General features: G+C 37.2%; 1 protein-coding gene across 1 annotated transcript in view; it reads left to right on the top strand.

Annotated features, from left to right (window-relative positions):
* Positions 1–26,099, top strand: part of AMMECR1 (AMMECR nuclear protein 1) — a 122,151-nt gene that overhangs the window by 35,624 nt on the left and 60,428 nt on the right. The window lies entirely within an intron of this gene.

Raw genomic sequence — 26,099 nt, 5'->3', positions numbered from 1 at the left:
TCCAACCATTGAGGATCACAGAGTTGATTTAGTTTTATTTAGGAAACTATGAGGAAATAAGGATATTTGCGAAATATAGAATCAAGAGAGGGAAGAGTGGGGAAGCTTGAAATGAAAGCACTTGTTCATTCATTTTGACTTGATTTTCTGACCTATTAGGAAATATTGGTGTAGGAGTTATACGGTTGAATCAGAGTAAGAGATTCAGTTCAGTTCAGTTGTTAAGCCGTGTCCGACTCTTTGTGACCCCATGGACTACAGCACGCCAGGCTTCCCTGTCCATCACCAACTCCAAGAGCTTGCTCAAACTCATGTTCATTGAGTTGGTGATGCCATCCAACTATCTCATCCTTTGTCATCCCTTTCTCCTCCTGCCTTCAATCTTTCCCAGCATCAGGGTCTTTTCTGATGAGTCAGTTCTTCGCATCAGGTGGCCAAAGTATTGGAGTTTCAGCTTCAGCATCAGTCCTTCCAGTGACTATTCAGCACTGATATCCTTTAGGATTGACTGATTTGATATCCTTGCAGTCCAAGGGACTCTCACGAGTTTTCTCCAGTACCATAGTTCAAAAGCATCAATTCACAGGTAAAACAGAGTCATTGTTGAAGAGAACATTGGAATAGTTTAGCCCAGAGAGGACTCTGTTCTGTGTAAGGATTAGCTGTGAAGTTAAATTCATGAGGAAAGAAGAGGTACAGGGCTTCCCCAGTGGCTCAGCAGTAAAGAATCTGCCTGCAATGCAGGAGTCAGAGGAGACGTGGGTTCAATCCCCGGGTTGGGACGATCCCATGGAGGAGGGCATGGCAACCCAATCCAGTATTTTTGGCTGGAGAATCCCATAGATAGAAGAGCCTGGTGGGCTACAGTCCATAGGGTCGCAGAGAGTCAGGACTGACTAAAGTGATTGAGTATGCACACACACAATAGGTACAGATAATAGTACAGGAAAGAAATGGTATAGTTTGGTATTTTACTGAATGATATGGGTAGTGATGTAGAGGTCATGCTACGCTTTCAGTATTCATCCAAAGAGTAGGACTGTGCCATTACCCAGTGGATTTAGAGAGCTCTGTCAGCCACACCAATGAAATGCTGCTGAGTAATGTCTATATTTTTGCTTCCAAGTATACTTTGGTGATCTCTGTTTGTTTGTTTTTTTCTTCCCTTATCTTCTGAGTGCAAAATCTAACTCTTGAAATTCTGGTAGAATTTGTGGGGAGAAGTCAAGAACAGTACTATTTGCCAAGAACTTAGGTGTCATGTACTCTTTTGGGTGTTTTACACACTTGCTCCCCTGCCCTGTCCCTGTTTCTCCACCAAAGTAAATCTTTTGTAAGGGTATATGCAGGTGAGTGAGAAGGCATTCTGCTGAGAGAGAATTCTCCACCCTGCCAAAGCCTCTGTCCCCTAAAAATGTCCAAAAACAATGGTGCTCCTTCAGCTCTTTGGCTGGGAACTTTCTAGCCTTCCTCCTTGCTTTTGTTCTATCTTCAATTTATGCTTTCTGGTGGCTCCAAGCCACAGATCTTGAGCTACGTTCCCCAGTCATGATCCACTCCTTTCTTGCTTGCCTGAGCTCCCACACCAAGTGTCCTTTATTCTGTCCCCTCACTCCTCATTCACAGCTATTTTATCATTTTCTGTTTTATGTTAAATTTTATTTATGTGGTTTTTTCTTCTTCACTTACTAGACCATGAGCTTCTGATGAGGAAGGATGATCTTTGTCATTTCTGATCCCTAGTGGATAGCACAGAGTAGGGAAGCTGCTTCACAATGATTTGTTGTCTTAAATTCACCCTCTTAACTGCAGTTTAATCTTGTTTATCCTTGTGGGGTGATGATCCTCTAACCCATTCTTTCTGTTGAGAAAGAATGAGGCCAGGAACACCTCTTAGCTTTCTTTGTAGTCTCTCTTAATCCAGACAACTGCATGCCCTCCGTCTGAGTCCTCCAACAGCTGAGTATTCCCCACTCTAACATGTTCTGCGTGGTGCCATGTATACTAGTAACTTCAAAGATTGAGGTACAAGAAATGGTTGAGGTGAGGAATTCTTAGCACTAGTTATACACACTAATTTTTTCCCTAGAATGATGATAACCTGGGAAAACAGGGAGCCCTTGGCTACTCAAGGAGGTGCCAACCACTCCAGATTGAAATTAGATCAAGTGACGCTAATTGCTGTCACTCTGACTGATCAGATGTGTTCTCTCCAAGTACAATGACAAGGTGGCCTCTCTTTTCCAGGGTTGGAAAGGAAACCAGAACAATTTGAAAGTTGTTCCTCAACTAGGTCTGGAGGGCCAGCCATTTGCGTAAAGTGAAAGATCCTCTGAAAAACAATGCCTGCTCAGTCTTAGTCAAACGAGATGACTGCACCAGTCAGAGTGTCTCTGCATTTTGATTTCTATTTGGGAAAAGCATCTCGGGAAGGAAAATTGACACAGTAGTAGTAAGAGGTGTTTACCCTTCATTCCACTCTTTTGGTATCCTACTCTTAAATTCTAGTAGGTAGAATTATTTTCTCTCTCTTAAACCTGGTACTTGCACGGGAAGGTAAATTGTTCAAACTCACCTACTTGTGACTGATTTGATAGTAGCAGGTCTCATAATTGACAAAATCACTGGCAGTAAGGCCATTAATTCTCTAACCAGTCCAGTTTTTATAACCAGTGGTTATAAAGTTCTGCTTAACTGTCTATTGGATCTTAAAAAACTATGAATTCCTGACCATGATTTAGTATTGAAGGACCTTTTGTCCCTCCTTACCATCAAGGGCAGTGAAGTAGTCCAAAAGTATCCTTGAGCTGGTATTTAAAAAAAAAAAACAGTAGCTAATATAAGATATTTGGGATAAGCCTGATGATCTTTTACTAAGGTCTCCAGATTTTGGCCAGTCAATTTATAAAACCTAAAGGATCTGGTGAAAAAGGAAGAAAGAGAAGATGGCCCTAAGTAACTTCTCATAAATGCTCTAAGTTTTTAGGGGTCATGTGCCCATACAGCCTTCATTACTCAGGGTGAGTCATAACCAGAGCCTGTATGGAGGTATTGTGAAACTTTGTGCAGTTCTTTAGCCATACTGGTGTTGGTTTCTTTTAAAAATAGACCATTTCCAGACAGTAACCATATATTCTGAAATTCCCAGGACAGCCCTGGTTTCGGTTTGTCCCATTGTGTCCCTAAGTATACTCATATTCATCAGACACTGTACCAATTTTTGGTTTGGAAAATATAGACACCAGACATATAAGGACTTCGTTCTTGCTTTCTGAGAAGAGTCCATCATGGCCTAGCCTTGCTCTTCTAACCTGCTATTTTCACTGCCAGCAGTTCTCTCACCCATGACAAGAAACCTCTTTTCCATTCCCATCTTGCTTCCTCTCTTTACTTTAACCCTTCATGAGTTAACGTCTCTTTTTTCTTGAGCATCTCTTTGCTCAGGAATCTAGCAAGCAGTATATCTTTACATTCTCACAAAGCTACTTGTATTCTAGCATGTAGGTGATACCCTTTATTTTCCCAGGGCCTTCTTGGAGGTTGAGAACTGTTTCTGTGAGATCCTTATCTTCACAGGCCTCCACAACAGATTCACTAAGAAGAAGCTGCCACTATCGTTTATGGAGTGTTTCATATATTTTAGAACTTACGTAAATTTCTTTAAAAATCTCATTCAATCCTTCCAAACTGTGAGGTTGGTATTATTCCTTTCTCACAGATAAGGAAACATGCTTAGGTTAAGTAAGTTGTGCAAAATCCTTCCTTAATAGCCTGCATTTGGAAATCCTTACTACATTCCAGGTAAAATGTTAGTTGTGTGCATACCAGGCTCAGAATTGTGGATAACCTGGCCAAACATTTCAATGCCATATTAGAAAAGAACCTTTACCTTTATACTTCCCTGAAGCAGGAAATGTATATCATATCAGTGTCCTCAAACTTGAGCATGCATGGAAATCCCTTGGAGGGCTTGTGAAAATGCAGGTGGCTGACTTTACTCCTGGAGTGTCTGATTCAGTAGGTCTGGGGTGGGACCTGAGAATTGAATTTCTAACAAGTTCTCAAATGATCCCAATGCTGCTGGTCCAGGGACCACACTTTGAGAATCATTGTTATAACAGATCATTATTCAGCATTTGTTGTGTTCTGGGCCCTATGCTAAGCACTGGGGATATAAAAGTGAAAAGGGTAGATAGGGCCTTTGTTTTCCTAGAGCTTATAGTCTAGTGGGAGAAATAGACAACTGAACTAATTTTATTTGCATTAAGTAAACAGCATCAACATGAAGAATAAGAAAGTTGCTGTCCTCTACTTTGGACTTTCTAGGTGGGTCAGTGCTAAAGACTCTGTGTTCCAGTGCAGAAGACATGGGTTTGATCACTGGATTGGGAAGATCCCCTGGAGTAGGGTGTGACAAGCCATTCCAGTATTCTTGTTTGGAGAATCACATGGACAGAGGAGCCTGGCGAGGTATGGGATCACAGAAGAGTCAGCCATGATTTAGTAACTGAACAGCAACATCCTCCTCTACTTTAGATAGGTTGAGAGAAAGTCTCTTTGAGGAGGTGCTGTTTAGTCTAAGACTTAAAGGATGTGAAGAGTTCATTAAAGCTTTCAGCATTGGCCTTTTTCAGCTCCAACTTCTGTTTCCATCACTGGTGATGACTACCTTGGGAGAACTCCATGAATTTCAGAGTGACCTCTGGGCAATTCATTCCTTGGCCCTTTCCGTGACCTTGGCCAAGCTTGATTGCATACTTCATGACTATTTCCCTCCCCTCTACTTAACCCTGTACCCCTGCAATATAGCTACAGGGGTCAGAGGAATTTGAAGGGTAGAATTTTGTCTTCTGGCTCCATCTAGGTCACATTCCTTGGTATCTTATGGCTTAGGAAGAATATATATCTAGGATAGGGCCTGTGAACTTACCATTCATAACCACTGCCTTCACTTTATAACTATTTATCAGTGACATCTTAAGATTCTGTTTTATTTGCCACTTGGCAAATTTGCCCGGAAAGAGGTGTCAGCATAGGAATCCACATGACTCCCTAGCTACTTGATATTGGGTTTCTTTAAAGAAGATTCCCAGATTCCTGTGTTTTAAGAGGATGCTTTCTGCTTTCCAAAAGCCCATCAGAGCAACACAAACCAAACCTGCTTTCTAGTTATATTGACCAAACCTGGAAAAAATTCTAGGTGTTTGAAGATGACTTTGGTCCCATCTGCCCTTATCTCTAGCCCCCTGATTTTTAGTTCTGATTTTAACTCAGACTTTTAGTTTGATAATGTATTCTTTTTTGCTCTGGATCTTCCCTGCCCTGAGTTAACTCCCACCTATAGAACGATTTCCTTGATGTTCACTTTTATTGTGTTTTGATGAAACATTTCCGCTGGTATTCTGTTCCTGTAGAGGTGAAGGGACTCTTACTAGATATTTCTCTGGGTGTTTTCAGGGAGGGCATTTCTTTTGACCTAGGTATACTTTTTTGAGATAACGGATTTCCTTAGTCACCCCTCTATAAATCCCTGAACTCTAGGATGTTTATCACATGGGAAATACTGGAAACTGACTTTTCTGGTTGCCAAGGATATCCTGAGTTTACTTAAGTCTTTTAAACAGTCATCCAGTGCTTGCTTCATGGGCTCTGATGTCTCTTCTACCTACCTAGGTAGGAATCAACTACTTCACCTAGTTTTCCCTATGGATTCAGAATCTTACTGTTAATCTGTGTCCTGACAGTATAGAGTGGATCAGAAGTTTTTGTAAACCCTTATATCAACCACAAGAATGACTGAAATAATAAAAAAGGAAATGGGGAAATGGTATGCAAGCTCACTCATATCTGGAGATGATAAATTTTTTGTGTGGCTTTGGAGTCAGATAACCATGGGTGATAATGTCAGGTCTTCCTCATACTAGTAAGCAACTTCTCAGCCTCAGTTTTCTCATCTGTAAATGGGGATAATAACACCTTTTTAAAAAGAGTTACTGTGGAGAGTAAAATGCATTATGAAAACACTTAATCATATTTGACTCATACTTTGCTCTCATTGAGGGCTTCCCGGGTGGTGCTAGTGGTAAAGAACCTGCCTGCCAATGCAGGAGACATGAGATGAAGGTTCAATCCCTGGGTTGGGAACATCACCTGGAGGAGAGCATGGCAACTCAGTCCAGTGTTCTTGCCTGGAGAATCCCATGGACAGAGGAACCTGGTGGCTACAGTCCATAGGGTCGCAAAGAGTCAGACACCACTGAAATGACTTAGCGTTCATGCTCTCATTGAATGTTAACGCTCACTTTCCTCCTTGGTGTTCTTAACGTCCTGAACCACTTGATTGAGCATGGCATAGTCTCTCATGGTGCACCTATCAGCACCAGAATCTTACATTTCCCCAGACATGAAATCCATTCAAGAACCATATGTGAAATTATAATTCTTACTAGAAGAAATTATAATATTCAAGTATCCCTACTTCTCCCAGGTATGCCAGGAAGGAAATGAAATGTTATTGAGGGGCTACTTATTAGAGGTTTCATTGGCCAGAAATGATGATAACATTAATAATTGTACCTTTACTGATACAGCATTGTAATAGTTGGCAGTTTCAGAATCTTCTAAATGGCTAGTGTTCTTGAATCCTTATAGCACCCTATCAACAGACAGTGCACTTGCCTACAACTTGCATATCGGTGTCTGAAGATGAAGGGAGTGGAATGACTCCTTCATGGCCTTCTGACTTGAATGGTGGGGTGGAGCCTTGGGGCTGTGTCTTCAGATGCCTCATCCTGATTTCTACTGCCTTCCCACTCTACCCGTGCACTTTTATCCTGCTGTAGCACATTGATCTGAACTCTGTCTGAGGTTCAGATATATGACTGACTCTATGACTAGAATTCTAAGAACCAAACATCTCATAGGTTTCCCCCTGATTTTATCCCTGAGACATTTATCTCCCTAAAGGATATCTCTAAAGTGTGAAAGTTTTGCACTGTTCCTAGGGGCCTTAGAAAGGTGTTTATGCTTTTGATATAAATTCTGTGTGCCACAGTTAGACATCCACTACACATTCAAAAATAGTATTTCTTTGGCCTAGACCCACAACAAAGCTCTTTTAGTGTGATTCTCAATCTTTTAGATTAAATTATTTTATTCATTCTACAAATATATACTTAACCCTTGCTGTGTGCCTGGGGCTAGGAACACAGCAATGCAAGAGGCATGTACACTCTTGGAGCTTACCATCTGGTGGCTAGACAATAAACAAATAGGTAGTGGTATGTGCTATGAAGAAAAATAAAGCACTTAAAATTTTTTTCTCAAACCATGAGATTACTAAATTGCAATACCTATCAGTAACCCCTGTAAGACTTTATAAGAGTTAGTTATTGGGAAGATGGCCTCAGAAAAGGAATGTTGCCTTTGACAGCTCTTAGCAGTTCCTGCCTGCCTTTCCATTCTTTGGACTAAAACCTTGCTTTCTTACATGGTTGTGAGAAACCCTGATCAAATTGGATTGTAAGGACACAGCCAAGCACTTAAGACAGACTGAAGAGGAGAAATATAATCTTGCAACAAATACATTTAGAGTTGTGTTTATCTTTTATTCTTTGAGTGTAATGCTTTGCTTTATAGTATGTTACATGAGGGACGTTGAAAATAGATTGATTTTTAAGTATTGATTCAACTACGCTACGTGTAACAAAACAGAATAAAAATCAGACTCCTCAGATGCATCTAGTTTTATGGTGTAAGGCTGTAGAAGTTCTTTCTGACATAAGTGTTTTAAAAGTTTTGAAGAACAGGGAGTCTAAAAGTTGGGAAGAAGCCAAATATACTTGAGTTTAATTTTTAAACTATAACTGCCGTTTGACCTTAAATTAAGACAGCCTGTTTCCATTGTGGTGTTTTACCGGTTTAACAATGAGAACATTTAAAGCAGCTGCCACCAATTAAAATGATTCAGAAATGCTGGTTGTAAACTTCTCCTGAAGTTTTAACTCAATGAAGTCAGTCTGTTTTTTTTTTTTTTTTCGTTTAGTGGGCACTGTCTTTCTGGAAAGCAATTTTGTAAAATGCATCAAGAGCTCAAAAATGTTCATACACTTTGAACTGTAATTATGTTTCTAAAAAATATCTATCCTTAGAAAATAAATCTGAGCTCTGGATAAACTTTAATACACAGAGATGGTCCCTACAGTTTTCATAAGAGAGAAATGATTACCTAAATTATGGTACACCCATATGATGGAATATCATAGAGTTATTAAAATATTTTTGAAGAATCTTAACCATGTAGGAAAATATTTATGCAATTTAGTTGAAAAATAAACTATGCAGTTTGACCATGCAGTATGATCTTAACCATGTGAAAATATTCTCATAGAAAAACGCTGTCAGGAAATATTGTAAGTTTTCATTTTCTTTGGGTTGTGAGATTATGTGTAGTTTTTATTTTCTTTCTACTTTTCTGTATTTTCTTAAAAATTTTTTACAGTGAACATATATTACATTTATAGTGAATCAAAATATTATATAAGTGTTTTGATCCTTTCAGTGGGATGCTTTTTTATTAATACCCAGTCAATTTATACTTATTATGACATGATTTTTTTTCCAGCTTTTCACTTGTAGAGCATTTCTTCTTTCTAGTGAAGTTTTGTTTTTAATATTCTGTTTCATTTTTATGATATACATAGTGTCAACAATTTTATTTATGCTTGCTCTAACTTCTATGTGTTCTTCTTTAAAGCCAATAATTCAGTTCCACATTGGAATACTAATTTTTAGGTGGTTTATATCAAACGGTGCACATACATTCATGCATGCATGCATGCTTAGTCACTCACTTGTATACGACTCTTTGCAACCCCATCATAGACTGTAGACTGCCAGGCTCCTCTGTCTATGGGATATTCCAGGCAAGAATACTGAAGTGTGTTGCCAGTTCCTTCTCCAGGGTATATTCCTGATCCAGGGATCAAACCTGCATCTCCTGTGGCTCCTGCGTTGGCAGGTGGATTCTTTACCACTGAGCCACCTGGGAAGCCCCATATATATTCATGGTATGTGGTGAAGAGAGTTGGCGTGAAGCCACAATGCCTGTGGTCCTATCACTTAGTAGCTGTGTGACCACTGACAGGTTAATTGTTCTCTCTGCTTCTCAATTTCCCTGTCAGTAAAATGGGGGATAATAATAATATCTACCTCAAAAGGTTGTGGTAGGAATTTAGAGTAATTACATATAAACACTTGAGAAAGTCCTGGCACATAGAAAACAGTCAGTAAAAGTTTTTTTTTTGTAGTATATATATACAAACGTATATTATGTTTAAATATATTTTGTTAAAATAGTATGATCATTTCTAAAATGATCTTTTTTATCTCTTTTTTTTTTTACAGTTGGTCATAGGTCAGTTTTCTTTTCATGCTTTGAAATTTTTTTAAAAGTTACCATATTTTCAGCAGTAGAAACCTTATTGATTAGTTTTCCAATCATATTTTCTTTTTCCATATTTGGAAGTGATCATCATTCACGTGAGATGGAATGATGGAGGTTGGTTTTATTTTAGGTATGAAGTTGAAGTGAAGTCACTCAGTCATGTCCGACTCTTTGCGACCCCATGGATTGTAGTCTACCAGGCTCCTCCGCCCATGGGATTTTCCAGGCAAGAGTACTGGAGTGGGTTGCCATTTCCTTCTCCAGGGGATCTTCCTGACTCAGGGATTGAGCCCGGGTCTCCCTCATTGTAGGCAGACTCTTTACCATCTGAGCCACCAGGGAAGCCCCTTATTTTAGGTATAAAAAACTTCTATTTATATACAAATAGTTAATGTATTTATTACCAGTTATTCTCATCTATTAAATTATTTATTTATTAAAGTGCTAGAAATGCTATTTAGTAGAGAAGGAAGAGGATTGGCAGGTAAGTGAGAGTGTGTCTGCAGGTAATAAAACTACATTTGTCTCATTTTAAACTCTAAAATTTAGACTTCTCTATTTCAGATTGATCTTCCCAGACAGATTTGGGGTGAAAAGAGAGCTGTCTTTTAGTGAATCATGCACTGGGCTTACATATATATGTATATGTAAAATATATAATATGTTATATATAATATATAAAAAATATATTATGTTATGTATATTACATATTTATTACACTTATGTATATTATATAATTTTGTAGTCCACATGAGAACTATTTTATTATAAGTAAAATAATCATTTGCCAATTGTTCTGTCTTATATTACAGAATATATTCCTATGGAAAACAATTTGGATTAAACTGATTAACTGCTCTTTATAGCTAATAAATTTGCCATTGCTCAGTTTCACTTCCTTTAAGAAGAGGTGCTTTTGTGTTACGTTTACATTGTCAGAATGAGGAAAGACACTTGGCAAGTTTGAAAGCATGAAGCTGGTTACTGAAAGACTCTAATAAAAAAGAGTTTTCATCAATCTAGCAGTATACAGCTGAGACCAATAGAGTCCAGACATCTGCGTCTTTAACTGCAGATTTGTATAGTGTGTGTGTGTGTGTGTTTGTATAGTGTTTAATGCCAAGAAAATGTTGGAGAAGTAGGCCTGATGGGAAATAACAGTTTTCCTGGTCTTTGATTCTATAGCTATATAGAAACCCTGGACTGAATATTAAGTTCTATATGTGCATTTCAGATCTGTAAGTAGAACACTCTGTGTGTGCATATGTGCATGCTCAGTCGTGTCCAACTTTTTGTGACCCCATGGACTACAGCCCACTAGGCTCCTCTGTCCATGAGATTCTCCAGGCAAAAATACTGGAGTGGGTTGCCATTTCCTCCTCCAGGGGATCTTTCCGACTCAGGGATGAAACCTGCATCTCTAGTGTCTCGCATTGGAAGGTGGATTCTTTACCACTGTGCCACCTGGTTTAAAATAAAAGTATTTTTTTTTAATCTGTGGGATTTATCTAAAAAGCAAAGGTTGGGGACTGTTCTTTCTGGTTTTAAAGAAGAGGACTAGGTGGACTCTAGGGGAAAAATTAGCTTTCAGGGATGAGCATATACAGTAGCTCAGGTGGCAAATCTTGCTTTCTTGTATTAACATGATGAAGCTGAGTAGGTCACTCTCATTTCCAGACCCTATACACCACCATTAGCTAGTTTTTAGTCGGCTGTGTACCTAGCATTTCAGCTGGAGGCTTTTTAAACCTGAACCTTTAAATATACAGAGGAAGTTGTTGTACTGGTGCCTGTTGGTAGGGCTGCTGTGTTCTTTCTTATCTTCCCAGGGAGTTTGGTCCCTTTGTTTAGCTTCTGTTTCATTTGTTTATAAAGTTATGGACTTTGAAGTAGGCAGTTATATAGGACTGCCTAAAGAGAAGTGTACAGCAAGAAGGTAAGCAATTTTCCTTCTCACTTCACTACCTCATTACCTCGGTTTCTCAGTCAATGTCATTCAGGGATTTTGCTTTTTTCTCTGGCTTCCTTCCTGCTATCTTAATTTTCTTTGGAAACTTACGTTGTTCTGTGCCTCCCAGGTTAGTGGTTCAGTTTACTTTTTGAACATTGAACTTTCGTGGTGTTGCCTGATGTGTTGGTGGGAAATTTTAAAAAATAATTTTGGATATGATAATTTAATGGCACATATTGCAGATTTTTTTTCTGGTTTGTTCTGTCATAAGAGATTTTTTTGTGTATCTGATTTCCTTAATGTGGAGTTCCTGTGTTTAAGCAACTGCCCTTCTATAAATGTGGCATTGTGATTGTAAGATTTATACTAAGACCGATATCCTCAGTTTTATCTTGTAGTGAGGTAAATAACTGAGCCCTGAGGTTGTTTAGTCATCATAGCTGAAAAAACAACCCTTTAAAAATAGTAATAGCAAAACATACATACATCAGACATCATTCATAATTATTGATGACTTCCTCAAGATTTTTTTTAAGTGTTGTAAATAAGGTTGTCTGGATTGCATTTTTTTGTTGTTGTTTTAACTTGTATGAAAGGAGAATAAGAGGAGAGAGCTATTTTTGGCATGGGCTTAAAGAAGGAAATATCAGAGTGACTGGTAACTGACACTTTTGTCAAGTTCAGTTTATACTTGACTGCTTTGATTTTTTTTATTTCATTACTTTGGATTTTAGAGTTCTTGATTTGATATTTTTAAGAGTGACATCTCTAACCTTTTGGTTCTGAGTGGTGCATTGCCTCTGAAATTGGTTGAGTCACTTCATATTCTTCTAAAAGTGCACCAGCTGTCAAAGCTGAAGAGATGTGTCCCTTTGCTTTCTGTTTCCTGAACCATTCTCCTGCTTATTGTGGTCGTCTACTATTTGTGGTAGGCTTTTTCCACATTTAGTATGTGAAACCTACCAGAGTTTGACTCTTAAGTGACTCAGTGTTAAAAGGCTTTGAGACTTCCCCTGTGGTCCACGAAGGAGTAACTGGTATAAAACATGTTCCCTTCTGCCTCATATACCCCATAAACAACTTGAAACTGGACAAAAATATATGAAACAGTGTTTTCAGACATTGTGCAACAGGTAGCACAGGACTGTGATCCCTGAGAAAAACGGAACAAAGAAAACGAGTCCTGCAGTCACCCTGGCTTTCTGTCTGTAGGTAGTTTCTGGACCGTAGCATTGTGAGAGGGAACTCAATCAGAACCTGCAGTCTTGTTGAATTGATGAGACTTGAGTTAGGAACTCAGGGAGGTCTACCTAGGTGGCAGGAATTTGTGGAGCAGAGTTGAGGAGGGCTAGTCAGAGAAATAACTCCAGAAATCTGCATAAATGCCCCCTTTATCTTTGGCTGAATTATGAATTTGTGAATGTATTGAGAGAAACACCATGGCACTGGATAAAAAACTATTTCTCAGGAGCTATGAGCTGAAAATTTACCAGAGCTCATACAGGTCTGAGAGAAAGATTTCAGTTCCCACAGCAAGAATTGAGAGACCTTGTTGAACACCCAGAACATTCAACAGAGACCATGTAAAGGAGATCAATCCTGGGTGTTCATTGGAAGGACTGATACTAAAGCTGAAACTCCAATACTTTGGCCACCTCATGCGAAGAGTTGACTCACTGGTAAAGACTCTGATGCTGGGAGGGATTGTGGGCGGGAGGAGACGGGGACGACAGAGAATGAGATGGCCGGATGGCATCACCAACTCGATGGAGGTGGGTTTGAATGAACTCCAGGAGTTGGTGATGGACAGGGAGGCCTGGCGTGCTGTGATTCATGGGGTCACAAAGAGTCGGACACAACTGAGCGACTGAATTGAACTGAAGAGTTATTCCTTAGTAGTAGCATTAATGTAGTCATAGAATAAAACATACCTTGACCCAAAGTAACAAAACTTAAAAATTAAGCCTTGAAATATAATTATTCACAAAAAATTTAGATGCACAACAAAACAAGTTTCAATAATCTTTAAAGGAAGACAGTAAAATAAAGTGCTTCCCTGGTGACTCAGAAATAAAAGCACTCAAAAATACAATGATTATAATAGCTGATATCCAGAAAACTACTTGACATTCCAAGAAGCACTAAAATGTGACCCAGAAGCAAGAAGAAGTCAAGTCAGTAGAAACTGAATGAGAAATAACAGTTACAGAATTAGCAGACAAGGACTTCAAAGCAACTTGTGCTGAACACTTGAAAGATAAACATCGATGTAATGATGAAAGAAATTTAACACAGAAGCAAATAGAACTCCTGGAACCAAAAAGTACACTATATGAAGTGACAAATTCACTGGATGAGATTAATAGCAGATTAAGTTGCAAAAGAAAGGATTAATGCATTTGAAGACATAACAACCAAAGTATCCAATCTGAAACAAAGAATGTAAAAAAACTGAAGAAAGAGAAAGCCTCAGTGGTTGATACTTTGTGGGACAATATCAAGCAGACTAACATACATGTTATTGGAGTCCCAGAAGGAAAGGAGAGACAGGAATAGGCAGAAAAATATTTGAAAAAATAATGACAAAAATTCCAGTTATTATGGAAAATATTAATAAATCCAAAAAGCTCAATGAACCCTAAGTAGGATAACCCCCCAAAAAAACCACTCTAAGACAATCAAATTGCTGAAAACCAGTGAATAGAGGGAGCATGGAAAAGAAGCCAGAGGGGGGAAAAAGAAACAGTACATATGGAAGAACAAAGATAAGAAATCATACACATCTTATCAGAAACAGTGCAAGTGAGAAGACAATGGCATGACATCTTTAAAGTGCTAAAGAAAAAAAAGTACTGTCAACCTCAAATCCTGTCTCCAGTGAAAATCTTTAAAAAAATTAAAGCCAAAATAAGTGAAGGAGAAATATATTTTTTCAGGCAAAAAACTGTCACCAGCAGACATGAAATATTAAAAATTTCTTTAGGCTGAAGGAAAATGATACCAGATGGATACCTGAATCTCTAGAGGTAATGAAGAGTTCCAGATAAGTATGGTAAGTGGGGGATGAATATGAAAGACTTTTGTTCATTTAAAAATTTTTTAAAAAGTTACCTGATTGTTTAAAGCAAAATTAATAATCTATTTAGAGATTATAATGTGTATTTATAATGTATATAGATGTAAAAGGTGTGACAGTAGCCCCAAGGCATAGAAGGAATGAAATGGAAGTATACCACTCAGGTTCTTATATGTATAGTGATGGCATATTACTTGAATGTTGATAATGATAAATTAAAGATGCATAATTTGCAACCTGGAATAACCAACAAAAAAGTATAATAAGTTAATAATGGCAATAAAAATGAATATTAAACTATACTCATTTAATCCAAAAGAAAACAGAAAAAGAGGCGCAGAGAAGGGATGGGAAACAGAGAACAAATATCAAATATAAAGAATACAACAATATTAAGGCTACATTAAATATAAGTAGTTTTCCAATTAGAAGACTGCATAAAAAGGTAAGACCCAACTATGTACTACTGCCTGTAAGAAACCCACTGTAAGAAGAAAGACACAGATAGGTTCTAAATAAAAAGATGGGAAAAGATATATTATGCAAGCACTAATCATAAGAAAGCTGGAGTATTTATGTTAATATGAGACAGATTATACTTCAGGATGGGGGGCACATTTCATAACGATGAAGTGTTCAATTCATTAAGAAAGCAACAATCCTAAAAGGGTATGCTCTTAACAGAGCCTCAAAATACATGGACAGAATCAAAATAGATACAAGTGAATGGATAAATAGACAAAACCACAGTTAGAGTTGGGTATTTCAACACTCTTAACTCAGTAACTGATAGAATAAACAGAAAAGTCAGTGAGGGGATAGAAAATCTGACCAATACTACCAACCAACTTTACCTAACTGGTATTTATAAAACACTAGACCTAACGCTACCAGAATATATCTTCTTTACAAAGTCACATGGAACTAAGACCACATTCTGGGCCATAAAACAAATCTCAATATATTATAAATAATTGAAATAATACAAATTATGTTCTCTGATCAAAATGGAATTAAATTAGAAATCAAGAAAGCTATCTGGAAAATTCTCAAATATTAGGAAATTACACAGCATACCTCTAAAGAAATCATAGTCAAAGAAGAAGTTATAGGGAAATTACAAAATATTTGAACAGAATGGTAATGAAAACAACATATTAAAACTTGTAGGATGCAACAGTGCTTAGAGGGAAATGTATAGTCTTTAAATAAGGAAGATATAAAAATCAATAATCTAAGATTCTGACCTAAGAAGCAAGAAAATGAAGAGCAAATTAAACCCCAAGTAAGTGGAATAAAATGTTAGAGTAGAAATCAATAAAATAGAAAACCAACATAGAGAAAAATCAGTGAAACCAATAGCCAGCTCTTTGAAAAGATCAATAAAATTGATAAGCTGATAACTAGATTGATACAGACAAAAAGAGAAAGATATAAATTAATGCAAATTACCAATATCAGGAAAGAAAGAATGGATATCACTACAGATCCTAGAGACATGAAAAAGATAAAAAGGGAACATTAAGAATAATTTTATGCCAGTAAATTCTACAACTTAAGATGAAATGGAAGAATTCCATGAAAGACACAGATTACCAAAACTGACTCAAAAAGAACTTGGAAAGACTGAACAGCTTTATATCTATTAAAGAAATTAAAATTGTAATTTAAAATCATCCCATAATTAAAATCTAGGCTCCAGTAACTTTAACGGTGAATTTTATCAAATGTTTAAGGAACAAATAAACCAAACTTGTAGGAAAGAGAGGATAAAATTCTTGCCAACTCATTTTGTGAGGCTGGCATTGCCATGGTGCCAAAAACCAACAGATATTAGAAGAAAAAACCACAGACCAATGTTCTTTATGTACATCGACACAAAAATCCATCACCAAAATTAAAAAATATTCAATATTCACCTTACAATATATACAAAAGTAACTCATAATGAATTATAAACCTAAATGTAGAAGCTAAAATTATAAAACCCCTGGAAGAGAATAGGAGAAAATCATGATAACTTTTGGATAAAGAGTTCTTTTATTGAACACAAAAATATAAACCAGAAGAGAAAAATTGATAGATTTCATTAAGAACATACACTCTTCAAAAGATACTATTAAGAAAATGAAAATTCAAGCCACTGACTAGAAAATTGTATTTGCAATACATATATGTGATACAGATTGGTTTTCAGAATATATTTTTAAAGCCTGCAACTCAATAAAAAGAAGAAAAACAATCCAATTAAAAATGAGCAAATAAGTTGAACAAGCACCTTCCAAGAGAGGATACGTGAATGAATATTAAGCACTTAAAGAGCTGCTCAGTATCCTTAGTTATCGGAGAGCTGCAAATTAAAACCACAGTGAGATATTCCTACACATTAACTTAAATTTTTTTTAAAAAGACAATACCAAGTATTGGTGAAGCTATGGAGTCACTGCACACTTATGCAAAACCGGTAAGAAAGTAACTGGTACAGCCACTGAAAATTGGTACAGCCAATTGGAAATAGTTTGGCAGTTTCTTACAAAGTTAAGCATATACCTATTCATGCTCAGCAGTTATCTTTGTAGGTAGTTACCTAAAAGGAATGAAAAGTTATGTTCACACAAAAACGTAAATCCAAGTATTATCATAGCAGCTTTGTTTATAATAGCCCTAAACTGGAAGCAACCCAAATATCCATCAGCAAGTGAGTAGATAAACAAAACCACTCAGTGGAATATTATTTTAAAAGGGCCAAACAACATGAGTGAACATCAAATGCATTGTTCTAAGTGAAAGAAGCTGCACATGAAAGACTGCATACTGGATGATTCCATTTACTTGAAATTCTAGAAAAGGTAAAGCTGTAGTGACCAAAAGCAGGTCAGTATTTGCCAAGGTCCAGGAGTGTGGGGAGGGGATTGATTGCAAAGAGACACAGAGGAACTCTGGAGTGATGGAAATGTTCTATACCTTAATTGTGCTTTAGGTTACTTGTATATATACATTTGTCAAAATTCTTTGAATTTTACATTTAAAAAGGCTGATTTTGTTATCTGCAAAATATACTTTAATAAAGTTGATTTTTAAAAAGAAGCACTTTGGAAGTGAGAATGTCAGTTCCATGTAAAAAAAAATCATAATCCCTTGGATATTTCATGATAGAGGTTCTTAAGAGGTTGAAGTATTTCTGAAAGTTAAAGAGAAGAGGGAAGAAAGAAAGCAAAGGCAGCACAAGTTGCCCTGATACAAAATATGGTCTCAGTTGAGTACTTTGTCCCTAAATTCTGCCTTTCTTCTTCCTCCTAAAGTGAGAAAGGCTTGCCGAATTCCTGCCATAAATCTGAGTCTAAATAGCTCCTTTCTCCCATAGGAGCAAGTAATCCAATACAAGGACCTTAAAATCAACAGTTACCTTTCTAAACTCAGAAAACATGTGAAAAACAAATACATCATAGTTTTACTGCTGGTCTTACTTACTAAGCTGGGCTTCCCAGGTGGCTCAGTGGTAAAGAATTTGCCTGTTGATTCAGGAGATGCAGGTTCAATCCCTGGGTTGGGAAGATCCTCTGGCGGAGTAAATGGCAACCCAGCCCAGTATTCTTGCCTGGAAAATTCCATGGACAGAGGAGCCTGGCGGGCTACAGTCCTTGGGGTCGCAAAGAGTTGGACAGGACTGAGCACACTTACTAAGCTCGTACATTACATGAGACCTCCTTGGAATGGGAAATAAGATAAAAATCTAGAATGAAGAAGCTGAAAAACTTTCCAGCTTTTTTTATACTAGTGTTTAAATCAGTCAGCATATTTATTTCCTATGACGGGACTGCAGAACATAGGTCATTAGCTGGGGAGGTAAGATGTAGGGACAGACCTAAACCGCAACAACAACAACAAAAACCTTAGTTGTTTTCATTGTTTTAAGTGTTAATGGATTCCCTGAGCATCCAGCTGAGCATCTGATGTACAAATGGAAGTATCAAAACATAGTTCCTTAGAAGTTTTTAATGGCATTTTAAAAAGTTTACTATATCAATCACTATTCATTCTAAAACCCCTGGATCTAGTTCTAGTTCTCTTAGTTTTCCTTATATTGAGTTTAGAAATCTTCAGACTTCAGTAGGTCATTTTTTTGACCTGGCCTGTTTTATATTAAAATAATTAATTCTTTTCATAGTTAAGGCTGAGTTCCAAACCTTAAGCTCTTTGAAATGGTTTCAGAATAGGAATTCCAAATAGAAAGTATTTTATATTTATAATCTATAGCAATTTGTCATTTAAAATTTATGAGGTAGATTTTCAGATAGTAAAGATTTATGGTTTGTTCCTGTTTTGAGAAAAAATACAAGCTATTTTTCTTCCTTCAGATGCTACCATATATTAAATTTAGTTCCCACTGTAGTGTAAACTAATAAGAGAATATGTGCAAATGTAGTATTGTTTTCCAATGCAGATAGCATTCTCATCTAATTTGGGACTTTAAAAATGAAAATAATAATGAGACTATCTCAGTTTATTAAGCCTGAGACTGAGTTTTTTTAGTTTACTGAAAATTGTTGATTTGGTCTTGCTAAAAGGAAAAAATGGTTCTTTCAGTTCAAAAATTGGCAGAATCAAGCTAATCCTTTAAAGTATGCTTATGATCTGGCTGGTTGCGTGTTGGTGGTGATTACCCTTGATTTGTAAGAGACACACACATGTTCAACCTTCCCAATCATCTGAAAGACTTTAGACTGCCTCTCCTCCTCTGACATTTGCCAGTTAAATGAGCATTATGAATATAATGCTGCAATGATAGAATTTCTGGGAATACCAGGCAGAGAAAAGTAGTGAAATATTGGTCATTCCTGATTCCCACTTTCAGGGTTTGAGGGTCTTCTGTACTAACCTGTGCTGTCTGTTTAAGCAGTGTCTCCTTATTTTCCTGAGCCCTGTGGGATACAGGAAGTATCCTGGAGGGAGGAGCATGGTATAAGGCTGTAATGGTGATTTAGTGTATTCTCCTTATCTGCAGTAAAGGATTGGTGTGGATGAGAAAGTATAAAATGCTTTAGAACCTTACCTTCTCTCCCTGCCCCTTAACCGTGTACTTCCTCCTATTCCTCTTCCTTCAGGGAGTCCTATCAATTTGAATTTCAAATTATCTGAAAGAGTTAAGCTTCATTCACTAATTAATGATTCATTCACTCAGAAGCCTCATTAAGTAATACGAATTACTTAAATAATCACATTAGTACCTAACTAAACAGTTGTTAACCAATGGTATATGAGAATTTTGATTTGGTGGAAATTTGTAGATATTAGATAGAACACCTGAGTTTTGAGTTTAATGAAAGCTGGCTAGGCCATAGGAGATAATGAAGGTTTCAAGGGAGTGAGAAAGGGTGTTGGGAGACCATCAAAGGTAAAATGACAGATTTTGCTATGGCTTCTAATGGGAATAGTATAGAAGCTTGCAAATTGGATAGGCTGATCCAGCATTTCCAGTTTGTCCGGGTATCTTCTAAACTACTTTCTCTTGTTCCTTCTGAGAGGAGAGGGAGAAAAGGAGATTTGTGCTTACATTCACCTGTGTGGTACTGTGTAGCAGTTTTGGGGTTTTCCTGTTCTCTGGTATTTTAGAAGACATCTAGGTTTGCTACTTAAAATTTTAAATTTAATTAAAATTTTAAATCAGTAGTAAGAAAATCTGCAGAAATAGCCAGGTTCTAACACTAACTAGTTGACCCTATATTATGCCTAGATAGCTTTTTGCTTTCCACCTGTAAAATGAAGAGGGAATACATAATCTTTTAAAAGCTCTTTCACCTAATAACCTTCAGTTCAGTTCAGTCGCTCAGTCATGTCCGACTCTTTGTGACCCCATGAATCACAGAACACCAGGCCTCCCTGTCCATCACCAGCTCCCAGAGTTCACTCAAACTCATGTCCATCGAGTCGGTGATGCCATCCACCCATCTCATTCTTTGTTGTCCCCTTCTCCTCCTGCCTCCAATCCCTCCCAGCATCAGAGTCTTTTCCAGTGAGTCAACTCTTTGCATGAGGTGGCCAAAGTATTGGAGTTTCAGCTTTAGCATCAGTTCTTCCAATGAACACCCAGGATTGATCTCCTTTAGAATGGACTGGTTGGATCTCCTTGCAGTCTAAGGGACTCTCAAGAGTCTTCTCAACACCACAGTTCAAAAGCATCAATTCTTCGGGGATCAGCTTTCTTCACAGTCCAACTCTCACATCCATACCTGACCACTGGAAAAACCATAGCCTTGACTAGATGGACCTTGTTTGGCAAAGTAATGTCTCTGCTTTTTTAATATGCTATCTAGGTTGGTCATAACTTTCCTTCCAAGGAGTAAGCGTCTTTTAATTTCATGGCTGCAGTCAGCATCCGCAGTGATTTTGGAGCCCCCCAAAATAAAGTCTGACACTGTTTCCACTGTTTTCCCCATCTATTTCCCATGAAGTGATGGGACCAGATGCCATGATCTTCGTTTTCTGAATGTTGAGCTTCAAGCCAACTTTTTCACTCTTCTCTTTCACTTTCATCAAGAGGCTTTTTAGTTCCTAATAACCTTAGATAAGTTATTACGTAAACTTTGAAATATGTGCTAACATTTTTGTTAGTGATTTGCTGTGCGTCCCCACAAAACCCATATGTTGAAACCCTAAGCCCCCAAGACTACATTTGAAACATATAGTGGAAACCCTAGCCCCCCAGGACTGTATTTGGATTAGGGCGTATAACGAGATAATTAAGGTTAAATGAGGTCATAAGGATGGAGCCATGATAAAATAGGATTATTGTCCTTTCAAGAGATACTAAAGAGCTCACGTGGATACTCATTCTTGTTTTGAAGTTCAAAGGAAAGGCCATGCAAAGACTAAGCAGCCATCTACAATCTAGGAAGAGAGCTTGTAGACTTCTATCCTCTAGAATTTGAGAAAATTAATTTCTGTTGTTTCAATCACTCAGTTTATGGCATTTTGTTATGGTGACTTGAGCAGACTAATATGAGATTTGATGATAATTGAGTACATTTTAACAAATTGAATTTGTTGTTTATACAGTTTGGAAATGAAATATATAGCTTCTTTGTGTTAAAATAGGATATGAAAGGTTTTAATCTGGTTGTGGAAGGAAGACTGCTATTTCTGTGGTTCTCTGAGCTTCTAGATACTGTGGAATTACAATATTGAGTTGGATGTTATGAGTAATACAGTGGACTAAGTTGGTGAGGAGTTTCAGTTGAAAAGCAGTCATTTTTTGATGGCAAAAGAACCAAGCTTGAGGAACTTCTCTCTTTTCCTGTATCTACCTATAATATAAATAACCTTGTTGAAGACCCCTATAGCAGTCATTAGTATATTGATAGGGATTGACATTGTATTGTTAATGTTCCCACCTACAAATGTCATTCTAAAGAGGAGTAAATTGCCAGAGTAGGGGCTTGCTAATGTCCAAGGATATTTTCAGCCTTTGTTTTTGCCTCGGTATGGCAGAGGAAATATTATGGTAAATAAGTAAATATGCCTTTTTCATGGTTGTACCCCTCTCCCACAAACATATTTCTAATCTATCCTGATCTACAGCAATAGAATAGTCTTAGAAGAGAGGCATGGGAAGTGGCATGCAACTTGGGAGTATTATCCTGCTCAGATTTACATTGCTGTTGTGGACTTTTGCTGATTCCACGCAACTGCATTTCCCCTAAGAGCTACTATTGACCTGATAGTACTGTCTGTCAGTTGGCAGGGAGGATTTACCTAGATAAGGTTGTTACTTCCACTTCCTCTACAGACTTGGAAAAACGGAGAGCATTTACTTTCCCCCAAACATTTCTCAGAACATAGTGGCACAAACTGTTCAGAAGTGGGAAAATTCCTTGAAAAGCTGTGTCTGGTTACTTTCAAATAAACATTTCCATTAATATTCATTTCATTTTGAACCCCTTTCTGGTTTGTAGCATTTTTTTCAATGTACGTTGGTGGCCTCAAACCATATAGTGAAAGTATTTTTGAAAACCATTCACTCTTTGTCTTACTATAACTATGAACTGTTGTTTTGTTTTGTTTTAAATTTCCCTGTCATTAAGTAAGCAGCTCTTCTCGACAGGCTCAGGTCCCTTTTTCTACTTTGATCTGTCTCTGATTATGCTGATGTTTTATATCCTTTTGGGAACTCATATGTTTTAATAACACATTTAAGAGTGAAATTGCCTATTTCTTCCCTCTGTGTGTTAGGAAAAGAAAGACTTTTGTTGCTATTTTTAGATGGTATGTATTGAATGTTCCCATAGCCATTGCCCTGTACAAAGTCGTTACCATATACAAGATACAATCTCTTGTGCTCCATAGTGTTTATTCTGTTTCAGTCTACTTTAAAATGCTTGACTTCCCAAGTTATTTTCCCCATTAAATAAATATTGCTTTTAGATGTTTGGGGTTTTTTAATTTCCACATAACATGTTCTTTTTAAAAGACTTTGGATGAGCATTTGCAAATGAGAAATTTGAGTCCCAGATTTTGAAGTAGTTTCATTCTGTCTACTAAAGGTCTGATTTCTTCCATCTTCAGGCTTCTGTCCTAAGTATAGTGGGGTTGTCAAGTAGCAGTCTCTCCCATCTTTGATACAGATACCTCCCTGCAATACCACCCCCACCAAAGAGGATGTTGCCTGGGGCAGGTAAGGAACAGGGAGAGTACAGGTGATTCTGCATCTGCTCTACCTCTATGAGGGCTCTTGAGAACATATACTCAACAGTGCCTAAAATTCATAGAGTGTTAAATATGGAAGAGACCATAATGAGTTATCAGGATTGTCAGACTACTTCTTGGTCTCTGAAAGTGTTGTGTGCTTTTACTTCTCCATGCCCTTGCTTATTATGGAGCACCTGTTCTCCCAGGCAAAATGCAGCATATCCTCTAGCACTCTACCCTCTGAGTGAATCATTCCTTCATCAGTCATAGCATAGCCTAATAAGAAACTGTGAGAGTTGGCCCATAAAGAAGGCTGAGTGCCGAAGAATTGATGTTTTTGAACTGTAGTGTTGGAGAAGACTCTTGAGAGTCCCTTGGACTGCAAAGAGATCAGCCAGTCAATCCTAAGGGAAATCAGTCCTGAATATTCATTGGAAGGACTGATGATGAAGCTCCAATGCTTTGGCCACCTGATGCGAAGAGCCAACTTAATGGAAAAGACCCTGATGTTGGGAAAGAGTGAAGGCAGGAGGAGAAGGGGACGACAAAGAATGAGATGGTTGGATGGCATTACTGATTTAATGGACATGAGTTTGAGAAAGCTCTGGGAGATGGTGAAGGACAGGGAAGCCTGGCATGCTGCAGTCCATGGGGTCGCAGAGTCGGACAAGGCTGAACAACTGAACAACAACAACAAATAAGAAACTGTATATAATTTCTCCCACTATGTGCTTGAATACCCTCCAACACATTTTATAATATAGCATTTAATGTTGTTCTTTTTTAATTTACTCTACAAATTTCAAACGTTTGCTTGAATAGACAGGATTACAGTGAAAATGGTATGCTTATCTATTTTAGTGGGATGAATAAGAGGATTGAAGGAAAAGATTTTTTAAATGACTTTCATGTTTTTGATAGCAAATAAGTTCATTCCTACTTTTAGGTTTCCCACTTAAATCACTGAGGAAGAGAATATACAACTTAGTTCTGTGTTATTGAGAAGCCATCATGGAATTTTAAAGACATATTGTTATATATGGTACGGAATGATTCACTTTGTTCTGAATCTATCAGTGGATCTTACATACAAATCTTTTGTATAGGCATTGTTATGGGAGAGGATTGACATCTTACTGTTCATTTAATGATTGCTGACATTGACCCCAAGTTAGAAGGTGAAAAACGAAGAGGTGAAATTCATCTTTAAAGACAATATGTGTGAATTTTAGGATACTAGTATTTGTACAAGTAATAGAAGAATTGGTGAGAAAGTGATCCCATCTAATACTTATCTTCCTGATCAACTAGTAATCAAGAGCAATTAGAGAAAAATTTCAGCTGGAGCATTAGAACCCTGTATCAAGTTATAAGATAATACATATGATGTAGAAAACAAACCAAAAAAAACCCCTAGAATTTACCTTTTGCTTTTTATTTTAGTACCTTTAGTATAGGTCATCCAGCATGTGAATAATAACTGACTGACAAAACTTGGCCTTACACTTAGTCATCTTTTTCAATGCCTCTGGGCATTTGGCTCTTAGAAGGAGGTAATTCTTAGTACTGCTCCCTGGTTTGGATTATTTGTTTGGGAATCTCTCTGCTATTGTGGTTACTTGTTGGAACACAGCATAATTTAAATGTTTGAGGTGGGTGACTGAAGTGCTTGAATAGGATATCTTTTCCCCCAACTGCTGATGACTTATTAGAGAGTACTTTAAATAAAGAATGTGTTCTCCAGTATATTAATATAAAGTTATAAATATATTAATATAAAAATATAAATATACATAATTATATAAGAAATATATGACATATGGTATATCCCATAAAATTTTAGTTTTTAGAAAGCTGAAGTGTTTTATGTTATACCAAATTCTGTGAATACTCATATTAACAGGGGCCATCCCCAACTATAGAGTGTTAATCTTTTTACAAAATGTTCTAACATATATGAATTAAGTTATTTCATAAAACCTGACAAAGTTGCTTCTGTTTATAAAAGAGTTGTTTTTAAAATTAACCACTAACTGAGGCTGTGAGTGCTTTGCTGGAGAGTCCAAACATCTACTGTATTAAATTTCATTTAAAACTGTATTACCACATCTTATACCTATAGTATAACATCAGCTCATGTTGATGTATGGCAGAAATCAACACAACATTGTAAGGCAATTATCCTCCAGTTAAAAATAAATGAATTTTTAAAAAGAATATATAAAAAATAAAGTCTGCAGACTGTGAACTTAAACAAACAAACAAAAAAACTGTATTACCCTTCTTAAAACAGCAATCCAAACAACTAAACTATTTTCTTGTTGCCATTCTAATTGACATTTTGATATTTGATGCTTGAAAGATTTTATTTATTGGCAGTAATTTTGTCTGAAAATTGAAATAAACTTTCTGGTTTCAGAGTATTACTTTGTTAATATTTGCTGTTGTCCTTCACCTCTCCAAACCCTACTCATTCTTCTAGGCCAAGCTGAAGATGATCACACTCGATGAAATTTTCTCCTATCCCAGTAGCTTAATTTGTGGCATTTTGGACAGGGCTTCTAGCACTTAGTTCCTTTTGCCTTGTGTTAGTTAGCTGTGAACAAGCCCTCCTCCTATACTGGCTCTCAGAGAGCAAAGACTATGTTCTAGGCAACTACAATAGCACCATCTCCAATAGCACGTATCTCCAATAGCACCTTTCACAGTGCTTTGCACCTCCCACCCCCATACATTCAGTAAGTATTTATTGAATCTGTTGATTTTTACCCCCTGATTTTCTAGACTAGGCTTAGGAATCAATCAGTGACTTGAGTTTTAAATGAGGAATCAGGCAGTAATGGCTCTGGTCAAGACTGGCCAGGTTTGAGTTCCTACTTCATGATGTATTAACTGTGTTACTGCTTCATCTGTAAAATTGGAAATGTTAGTAATAGTATCAG

The sequence above is a fragment of the Moschus berezovskii genome, chromosome X, assembly GCF_049115385.1.
Source record: "Moschus berezovskii isolate FMDL1 chromosome X, NW_MosBer_1.0, whole genome shotgun sequence".
Lineage (NCBI taxonomy): Eukaryota > Metazoa > Chordata > Mammalia > Artiodactyla > Moschidae > Moschus > Moschus berezovskii.
Note: the sequence above shows the minus strand (reverse complement) of the source record. Positions and strands in the feature narration are given on the sequence as shown.